Here is an 11,452-nt window from a genome sequence, read left to right as displayed (position 1 = left end):
TCTCTTTTAGAGGACTTATTTGCCAATGGACTTAATTGGTTAGTGAATGGTTGGTAATCTAAAATGAGTAACTAAAATTCGCAACTAAATGGTACAAGATAAGAAATTGGATGTGTTTTGATGTGTTCAATCAGATGTTAATTGAACATAAGAAAAATTGGGGCATGTCATACTCAAAGTGATGAAATGTGTCAAGTTTCCAAGGCCTCCATTGCCCTTGATCATGCATGATAGGGTGATGGTCTTTTTGGGTCTTGTTTGTGCATTTATTAAACTTGTACATCTTGGTTCCTTAGCCATCATGCAATGGAATTGCTTGATTAATTGTTTGAGGACCAAGTGTATCACTCCTTTGAGATGTTTTGATGATAAGGAGAGATACATAGTACAAATAACCTGTAAGAATACCTTCTCTTTGCCCTGTTTGTTCTTTGTTGTAGCAAAAAAATATGGTGTGTCGTCAGTGGCTGGCCGGCCACTATTACTGGCCTGCCGGCCACTAGTGTTGGATGGAAACCTCTCACTGGTGGCCGGCCGGCCACCACTTTTGGCCTGCCGGCCACCAATGAATTTTGAGCAGTGTGCTTGTGGAGCATGGCAGAGTTAACCTAGAAGAGGAAATCAGTGCAAGGGTTGTGCAAACAGAGGCTTCGAGGGTAGACAGTGGATGTTCTTCAGGTGAAAATCGAGCATACATGGGCCTCCCTCGCTTCCCGGGACTAGTTAACTAGTCAATTAGTTTAATTAGCAATTAATCATTCATTTGTTGTAATTAGTTAGTTGTAGCTAATTAGTTTGTGTTGTAATATTTAATTAGATTAATTAGTTGTAGCTAATTAGTTTGTGTTATAATATTTAATTAGGTTAACCTAGTTAAATTCTTATTTAATTAGCTTAGATAGTTAGTTAATTATTCATTCAAGTTTTGTAATAATTAGCTTAATTAGCTTAGCTTAGTTAGCTAGCTTAGCTTTTATTCATTCGGACTCTCTTTCATGAGAGCATAATGTAATAATGTGTATGTCTTCCAACCCCACGTCATTCTCCTTTTTATTTATCCACTTCTGATGGTTAGATTAGGAGCATCACGTTTCAATTAACATACCTTATGCTTGCATCCATTCATCTTGTATTGCATCCACCGAGGCTCGGTGGATCGGCTCGGTGGATCATTCAAACGGCATTGTTGTTTAAATACTTCTTTGAATACGTGCTTAGACTGCATGATATTTAAATTGATTCGTATGCCATATTAGTAGCTGAGCCTATTAATTACATTCTTCACATGTGTTGCATTAGACATCTTATATAGTTAGGTATCATGCATATTTTCCTAACTCTTTTGTTTCTCTTAGCTTGGAGTACTAGGTGAGTTTTTAGTGTTTTAGCATACTTGCATGAGTGTGAGTAATTGCCATGTCTAGCATGCTTGCCATGAGGCTAAGTGCTTACTTGTTAAACTGTTTGAGTGCCTGTGGATGAAGGCTTGTTGCTTAAATTGGAACGATTCGATGAATGTATGTTTTAAGCCCACTTTGTCAAGTGGAAAATTCACAAACTTTAAGCCCACTTTGTGAAGTGGTAAATTTAAACCCTTTTCGAAAAACAAATCATGAAATTGAATTATTCCAATTTCGGGCAAACTAGTCTATACTTGCTTGTGCGCATCACATAGTAATGCTAGTCTAATAAATTGAAACAATAGCATGTAATGTTGATAAAAATCATATCATGATTAGTAGAGGCCGATCTTTGATCAGGCGAGCGGGGGTGCTCAATTCATGACCTTCCCCTCTCATACCTAAGTTCCCAAGTCGAGGTAATCTTGGTGATGACGGACACGTGGCATTTGGTATGAGTCATGGGTTTTCTAAATTTTTTCAAAATAAAATATTTAGGTGTCGACTTTGTATCTGGAAAAGCAGTCCAATTTTGACATTTTTGATTCAAAATCAATTTTTCAAAAGATTTGCCGAATTTGGACTCTTTGGTATTTATCAATTTCACATTGCACTTGTGAGATTAGATTCAGAACCGTGGGAGTCCGAACTGTAGGGCTTCTTTCGAGCTTCCAAAAGGGGGCGCGAAAAAGGCGAGCTACAGTTTCTGGCGACTCCGCTGGGGATTTAGAGAACTTGACTCGAACTTATGATACGAATTTTATCTACACCTATGTGTTTCTTTGCATTGCATTTGTATCGGTGCACCTAAGTCATTGTGTTTGCCATTCGCTATTCCTAGACAGTTTGCTGGAGGCTTCTTTGAAAAGCTTGCCAAAAGGCTGACCGGTTGCGGGCTCTGCCACAATGGGAACATAACCCTTGGATCTAGACTACCGCTGTACCGTTTGATCCTCTTTTCACTTCTTGGTGTTAGGTGTGAGAGGTATATTAGGTAGTTTTGCTGAGGTACCCTTTTTGACCATTTGACCTAGTTGCATATCGAAAGCCGTAAAGACTGTTCCAAACTAGGATAGGATGCTCACCCGAATCCAGGATTGGGTGAAACACTTTGTTTAAATAGTGAACCCTAGTTCCTAACGAAACTAGGACAGGGTAACCTTACCCCCTCATAGGGGTGTTTTGGCTCTCACTTAACTGGTATGTGCTTTTAGAGTGAAACTTTACAAGAATATGCGTATCAGTTGCAAGTTTGGGTATCAGATTTGGGGGCAGAAGTTAGTGTTGAGTGCAGTTCTACAACTTATGATTACATCTGTGTGTTGTTCACATCTGAGCTGAGGTGCTGTGCGATTTTTGATTTTTGCTTTTTTTTTTTATTTCTCTTTGCTAGGTAGTTTATCACAATTGCTTCGGACAGTTCGGATATCCCCAAAGCACTCTGGACCCGTGTAAGGAGACTTTACAGATCCGGAGATCTTGTCAGGGGATAGCCTGTGTTTGCTTTGCTCCTATCGGTTACCAGATGGAGGAGGGTTAGGCATAATTCATTATTTCAGCAATCACTTGTATCCAGTCGAGGACAATCTTCTACATCTAGGCCAGCAAGAGATTACTCGCCTATTCAAATGACTCAGTACCCTTCAACTAGCATGGAAGACTTGATCTGTCATCTCCAGCAAACCGTTAAAACCATGCAGCAAGATGCTGCCCACCAAGCTGAAGTGATAAACAGGCTGCAGCAACAACAACCACAGCCGGCAGTGGCTTCTGCATCTCATGCACCTCCAGTGGATATCCCAGCACCTAGAATTACTGCTAATGCCCAGGCTGAGAATCAGGGCAACCCAGTAGACCTCATCCCACCACAAGCCTTCAAGGCACCAATGTACCAAACTGAGGCATCGTTTGAATTTGAAGTTAACCCGATTGTTCTTAAGGTCAACAAGCTGAAGAAACTTTTCAAGCAAGCACAGGGTGTGAACTCAATCCGCAATAACTTTGCCAGACTGGTTTAAAATGCCACACATAGATCGGTTCGATGGCTCTGGGAATCCTATGGTTCATCTGCGGTTGTTCTTCGATATCCTATGGCCGATAGGCCTTACCAAACTTCAAAAGCTGTCACTTTTTGGCCGGACCTTGTTAGGAATAGCGGCTATCTGGTATGCAAAGCTGAAGGATTCTGTGAAGCAGAGTTAGGAGGAAATGGCTGAGGCCTTTATTACACAGTACTCCTACAATATGCAAATCAAGGTCACAACCCGTGATCTTGAGGTAACTCGTCAGGAGCCAAATGAGGCCCTCTTGGACTTTGTAACAAGGTGGAGGGCCAAGACTTCGATGATGACTACAAGGCCATCTGAGAAAGATCAAATTAGGATGGTGGTTCGCAATCTACTAGGGAAATTATTACAAAAGATGATCGTTTTGCCATTGTTCACATTTACTGAGCTCCACGAGATAGGGGTTCAGATTGAAGATGCAATGAAACAGGGATTGATAACTGATGAGAAGGAGCAGGTCAATAGGCCTTTTACACAACTGCGTGGCCATCTGATGTGAATGTCCCCACCACTACAGCCAAGACTGCCAACCCTTTCGCCAGTACAACTCCACAAACCTCAAATAACCAGGCCCGATCTCAAAGGGTCTTTACCCCACTCTATATGCCTTTATCCTAAGCCCTGAGGGTGCTGATAAAAAAAGGGCATCTTAAGTCGTTAGAACAATGTCTATTACTTGATCCTCTCCCACCTAAACACAACCCAGCCAAATACTGTGCATTTCACTAGCAGCATGGTCACGACACTGACCAATGCTACAGGCTGTGTCATGAGATTCAAGATCTTATCGATAACAAGGTGATAGCACCACCCCAAAAGCCAAATGTAACTTCCAACCCTCTCCCAGCCCAAACCCAAGTTCCCCCACCTTGGAACTTAAACTTAATACATACACTGGCTATCTTATATGACCCCAGCGTATATATTACCCCTTTCTACTAGGGGTGGTCACGGATCGGTTCCATGCAGTTCGGGTGTCAGGTTGGACCCGCCTAATAGGGTGCGAGTTGGGAAAAAATGAAACCACATTCTCCCGCAGTGCGGGTTGCGGACTATACGGGTGGGTCATGCAGCTGTGCGGGCGGTTTGTGAATTAGATTTTTTTTTTTGAAAATTTTTTTTTGGGACCTTCTCCATTTTCTGAAGTCATAAAAAAGACAAACATAACTATTTTTTTTTTTGCACTTTGAACATGTAAGTATAACAAATAAAGACAAAAAAAAAAAAACCCAATTATTATTATTATTATTATTATTATTATTATTCAACCCAACTAACTTTATCACATACCAATTGCAAGAACCCATTTTTTCCCATATACTACTTACTTCTTTGCATCCAACTTCCATGTATCAAACCATCCATAGTATGGATTCCATACCCCTCCTATTCTCTCTCTTCTATTGCTTTCCAACTTAATGAAAACATTTTTGTTTTATTAAATAAACAAAACAAATATCTTCCAGATCTGGCATATCTTCCAAGTATCAAACATATATATATATATATATATATATATTGCAATAGATGATCTCTAGACCTGGTGGGTGATGGCGACAAAGAGAAGAGGAAGGGACAACGACAAGCAACCAATGACAAGGGGCGAGAGATGGTGGTGGTGACAGCGACGACAATGAGAGTAGAGAGAGGTAGGTGAGATGAGAGAGAGAGGGAGAAAGACAAGGGCCAGATGAGAGAAAGAGCAGGGCAGAGAGATAGAGGACCAAAAAAATGAACTTAACTGTGATGTGGGAGTGAGATTTTTTTTTATTTTAAATATAATTTACGGGCGGGTCATGCGGTTGTGCGGGTAGGGTCGGATCTGACCCGAGCCCGATTTTGCATGGAAAAATAGACACACACCCGCCTTATTTATGCATGCAGGTAGGGTTGGATTTGTGCGGATAGGGTCGGTTTGGGCGGGTTGTACGGGTCGGATAAACCGTTGCCCACCCCTACTTCCCACTTACCCAAACTGGCCGTGTTCAACCCTGAAAGCACGGACTTGTGCATGATAGACACGTCCATACTTCAACTTGAACCCGTGGTGGTGACAGTGGTAGAAGGAGGGAGGTTGGCCTTGGAGGAGAATGCCAGTCCATTGCCTGAGAGCTCTGCGGACTTATCTGATGAGGTATGTGACCCGTGCTGTTACATTGTGTCAGTGGATCAGGCCAAGCCTGAAGTGGTATTGCCGACAATAGCAAAGGTCAATGTGGTTAGAGAGGATGGCCTAAGTTGAGGTCTGGATGATCTGGCGAAGCTAGAAGAGGACTTAGACAATCATGACGAATAAGATCAGGGGGACGTGTAGATTGACTGGTTTGATTTGAATGGATCGACAGACAATTCTGGGTGGTTAAGTGATGAACCTGATCAGGAGGAAGGAACTTAACCAAAACTTGAAGAAAAGGAAGCAAGAACAGCTGCAGCGGCCGAAATGGCTGAGGAAAAGAGAAAATTGCTGGAGAGCACCGACATCAAGAATTTAGCTCAAGAACTAGGCATCGTGAGTACTGCGGATACTGAACAGGAAGCTGCGTTGAAGGGGTTTGTGCAAGAAAAGGATCAAGATAAACAGGAAGTTGGAAAAGCCCAACACCCTGCGGGGGATACTTCTGATGAGGGAATGATCAAAACAGAGCCAGACAACTGTTTGTCGGTTACCGGAGGAGCATGGTGGGAGGATGATGATTTGCTTTTGGCTCACACCTATGAAGATTGGGGTGAAGACCTGCCAGGCAACACCTGGTACTCTAAAGAGATTGACCATATGACGGGGAGTGGGTGGTATTTTATGCCCTCGCACTTGGACCAAGTTGAGGTCTCAGGGAAAGATAAAGAGGTTGAGAAGCAGAAGGAAAAACAGTTGGAAGAAGAGGCGGTGTTGAAATAACTGAAGAAAATTCAGGTTGATATTTCAATCTGGGGTCTGCTTATGGCTTCTCGAGTGCATCTACAGGATGTGCTATCAACGATTGACAGGGTCAAATTGACCATTGACACGACTCCTGAACAGCTTGTGGGGTTGGTTTTCCCCGGAGGTGCTGCGCTAACTTTAACTTTCTCAGGCAAGGAACTGCCACTGGAGGGCTCAGCACATAACAAACCTCTGTACATATCAGTCGAGTGCAGAGAAAAATGGGTGCCAATTGTATTGTTTGATACAAGGTCGGCTGTCAATGTCTGTTCATCGCGCACAGCTTATGCTATTGGCCTGAAACCAGCAGATTTCGTACCTATAGCCCAGGGGATTCGGGCGTATGACAATACAAGTAGAGAGGTGATAGGCTCGGTATAGATCAGAGTTTAAGTGGGCCCAGCTCAATAGGATATTGAGTTCTATGTCCTGGATGTGCCGGCCACTTTCAATCTACTACTAGGGAGACCTTGGTTGCACCAAGTGAAAACTGTCTCTTCTACCCTCCACCAAATGCTAAAATACCCCTGTAGGAATGGGGTGGCTATTGTATTCAGTAATTCATCTATACATCCTCTGCCAGAGGTAACTACATCTGTGCTAGAAATTGTTCATGGTGAGGAGGACATATTCTTTTCAGGTTTTACCCTGGCCGAGACCCGGGCAATATAGAACATCTTGGTAGCTGATGAGGGCTTGTATGTCAGCGCCCAATCAATCTATTTCATGAACAAACTCCAACATGTGCCAAGAATGGGGTTGGAAAAAAGTGGCCGAAAAGGCGTGACAGCACTGGCCGATGTGCCACATAACCCGCATGCTATTGGTCTTGGCTATACGCCCACCAAAGAGGATTGAGTTAGGAAAGCAAAAGAGATGGTAGACAGAGCCAAAGCTAGGCAGACTGGAAAGTGCTATGAGCTTGTTCACACGCTAATCCAGGGAACACTGAACGACCATTTTGTTTGGGAATGAGAGGACTTCCCATTTTGTGACTTTCTCGAGCCCTGGATGAATTATGAGAAATAACGTGTTCCCGATTTTGAAATCTTCTTTGACATGCAGCTACAAGACAATGATATAAAGAAAAAAGCTGAACTGACTGCTGAAGCTGAGAGGAGCATCGAAAATAACTCGGACAGCAGCGAGCTTGAAGTAGAAGTAGCACTGACATGTTTTCTTTCAGATTTTCTGACCTACTCAGAAAGCTTGGGAGATAACCTGACCGTTTTCATGATTGCGGACCAACCGAGTGTGAACCCTTCTAGTAGCATTTTGGATGCATCTGAAGCACCATCTCTCTTTTAGTAACTGGAGGAGGGCTACCTGTCTAGTAGTTCTGAGTCGGGTAGTGAGCCAGAATCTGGTTTCACAGATTCTGTGGAGTCGGAATTAGATTCCGTTGCTTCTGAGTCTAAGCCTGGTATTCCTAAGGGTGATAACCCGAATGCCAAGGTCTTGTCCAGGTCATCATTTTCTTTTGATTTTGAGTCGGTTATAACTGAAGAGCTGGATGAGCTTGACTTGATAAATGAGAATGCCACTGCAGATTCTGAGTATTTCTCTATGCCGTTTGTTTATTGCATTGACCATGATTTTTAAAATTTTAATGAAAATGATGAGGAAAAAATTCCTCTGGTTTTGAAAATTTTGGTTAATCGAGAGGAAGAGAGGTTTGCAAAACCCCTTACTGATGAAATCATTATTTTTAATGTGGGTACAGAGAAGGATCCGCGTCTGGTCCAGATCGGGTCCATGTTGTCTTCGGAAGAGCGCGAGCGCTTAGTCGCTTTATTAAAAGATTTCAAAGATGTTTTCGCGTGGTCCTACGAAGACATACTTGGAATCGATCTTGAGATTATACAGCATCAGATCCCTCTCGACCCTGAGGCCCGACCCGTCAAACAGAAGTTGTGGAGAATACGTCCGAATTGGGCTTTGAAGATTAAGAAATAAGTTACCAAACAGATTGAGACAACGTTCTTGCTTGTGTCTGAGTATCCAATGTGGTTGGCCAACATTGTCCCAGTTCCAAAGAAGGATGGCAGAATCAGAGTCTGTGTTGACTTCAGGGATCTGAATAAGGCTAGTTTGAAGTATAATTTTTCCCTGCCACATATTGATGAGTTGGTAGACTTCACCACAGGTCATGCGTTGCTCTCCTTTATGGATGAATTTTTCGGGTATAACCAGGAGCCCGAAGATAGGGAGAAAACTACATTTGCTACGCCATGGGAAATCTATTGCTATCGGGTGATCCCATTTGGGCTGAAAAATGCCGGGGCTACCTATCAATGGGTTGCAACCACTATTTTGCATGATATGATCCACAAAGAGGTCGAGGTGTATGTAGAAGATATGATTGTCAAGTCCAAAGAAAAAGAGGCCCACTACACCGCCTTGTAAAAATTCTTTTAGCGGATCAGAGAATACAGATTGAGGTTGAATCCACAGAAATGTACTTTCGGTGTAACAGCAGGGACAATGCTGGGTTTCTTGATCAAACAGAGGGGCATTGAGGTAAATCCTTCCAAAATCAAGGACATCCTAGAAATGCTACCACCAAGGACTGAAAAAGAAGGTGCGAGGCTTTTTGGATAAAATGCAATTCATAAGACGGTTTATTTCAAAATTAACCTTGACTTGTGAACCGCTATTTGGTCTCCTGAAGAAAGGAAAGAAATTTCGATGGGATGATCGATGTCAATTCGCTTTTGAACAAATCAAGTAGTACTTTCAGAATCCACCTGTGCTGTCGCCGCCAGAGTTGGGGAAACCTTTGATTTTCTATCTGTCAGTAACGGACATAACAATGGGATACATGCTTGCTTAGGAATCTAAGGATAAGGTGGAAAAAGCCATCTACTATTTGAGCAAGAAAATGATAGATTGTGAGACCCGTTACACTCCGTTGGAGAAAGTTTACTCAGCCTTGGTATGGGCTACTAGGAAGTTGAGGCATTACTTGTTAGCTCACTTCATAATTATAGTTTCGAGATTAGATCCCATTAAATATCTGTTTGAGAAACCAGCGCTTACGGGTAGGCTAGCTCGTTGGTTACTTCTTTTCTTCAAATTTGATCTGAAGTATGTCACTCGCAAGTCAGTTAAGGGAAGAGCAGTAGCAGAGTTCCTGGCAGATCACCTAGTAGAAAGGGGATGAAGTAGTAGAATACCTGTTTCCAGATGAAGCCATTCTGCAGGTCGAGGAAGAGATTTGGACAATGTACTTTGACGGAGCGTCTAATCAATACGGTTATGGGATAGGTGTGTTGCTGATAGCACCTGACAATTCTCATATATCTTTAACCTTCAAACTCCGGTTCAAGGTATCCAATAGCGAAGTAGGATACGAGGCATGTATCGCTGGTTTGGAAGCCGTCCTGGAACTAGGGGCAAAAAGGTTGGACGTAATCGAGGACTCGAAACTAGTTGTGTCTCAAGCAAATAGAGACTGGAAGGTCAAAGAAGAAAATGTGAAGATCTATCATCAGACCCTAGACGTTCTGATTTCTAGGCTTGAAAAATTGACTTTCACGCATTTACTGAGAGAGAACAACAGGTTCGTTGACGTCTTATCAACTTTATCTTCTATGATAGACATCCCCCTTGGAGTCCGGATGTGTTCGATCATCATTGAGCAGAGATATATGTCGGCCTATGAGACTATCACCGCAATAGATGAAGCGCAAGATCAAAACCCTTGGTTCTATGATATTTGAAACTTCTTAGAAAATGAGGTTTATCCACTAGGGGCAATACAACCGATGGCCGTTCAATTTATCATCTGCGGAGGTAAACTATACAAGAAAGGTCATCTGGGAATGCACAACTTGTGTATCGATGCAGAGGAGTCAAAGCGCCTAATGGAGGCCATCCATGGAGGAGAGTGTGGAGCGCACATGAATGGGGTAATGTTAACCCGAAAGATTCTTAAGGAAGGTTACTACTAGTCTACTATGGAGGAGGATTGTATCGATTTGTTAAGTGATGCCACAAATGCCAAATTTATGCAAATCGCATGAACATCCCGCCATTGAAGCTGTACAACATGACTTCACCATAGCCTTTCTCAGTTTGGGGAGTCGACGTCATCGGCGCAGCCACACCAAAAGGGTCGAATGGGCATGAATACATTCTGGTGGCAATTGATTATTTTACGAAGTGGGTGGAAGCTCAGTCTTATGCAGTGTTGAAAACAGTGCATGTGGCTAAGTATATCTAAAACAACATCATTTGCCGCTGTGGAGTCCCAAATGAGATCATTTCAGATAATGACTCCCATTTCAAGAAAGAAGTGATAGACTTGTTGGAGAAATAGAACATGGCTTTCCATAAGTCATCTACATACCAGCCGCAAACCAATGAAGCTGTTGAGGTCGCCAACAAGAACATCAAGCATATTCTGTAGAAGATGGTTGAGACCTATAGAGATTGGCCAGACAAATTTCCATTCAGACTCTGGGGCTATAGAATTTCAATCCGGACGTCTACAGAGGCAACTCCTTACTCTCTTGTCTATGGGATGGAAGTCGTTCTGCCAATCGAAATAGAAGTCCCGTCACTGCGAGTTATGGCTGAGTGTTAAATAACAGAGGCGGACTGGATATAGAGCAGGTTTGAAGAATTGATGCTGTTTGATGAGAGAAAGTTGAGGGCCTTGTACCATGTTCAGGGCTATCAACGCAGGATTTCGAGGGCTTTTAACAAGAATGTTAAGTCCCAGAATCTCAAAGAGGGGGATTTGGTGCTGAAAGACAACCGAGCTCCTATCCACAACCCTAGGGACAAGTTCAGACCCAATTGAACTGGTCCTTACATCATCAAAACTATCTGGTCGGGTGGAGTTGTTATTCTCATGGACCTGGATAGCCTAGAATTTTCCCAACTGATCAACATGGACAAGTTGAAGAAATATTATCCCTGAGAGGCTCGCTAGGCTGAAAACCCGGAAAGGCAACCTAGAGAAAAGTTAGAGCACAAAAAAATAAAAATAAATAAAAACTAAGCTCGCAAGGTTAAAAACTCTAAAGGGCGGCCTTGGCAAAAGTTAGAGTGCAAAATGA

The sequence above is a fragment of the Camellia sinensis genome, chromosome 7 (genome assembly GCF_055761805.1).
Source record: "Camellia sinensis isolate YWXY chromosome 7, ASM5576180v1, whole genome shotgun sequence".
Classification (NCBI taxonomy): domain Eukaryota; kingdom Viridiplantae; phylum Streptophyta; class Magnoliopsida; order Ericales; family Theaceae; genus Camellia; species Camellia sinensis.
This window is presented reverse-complemented; position numbering follows the sequence as displayed.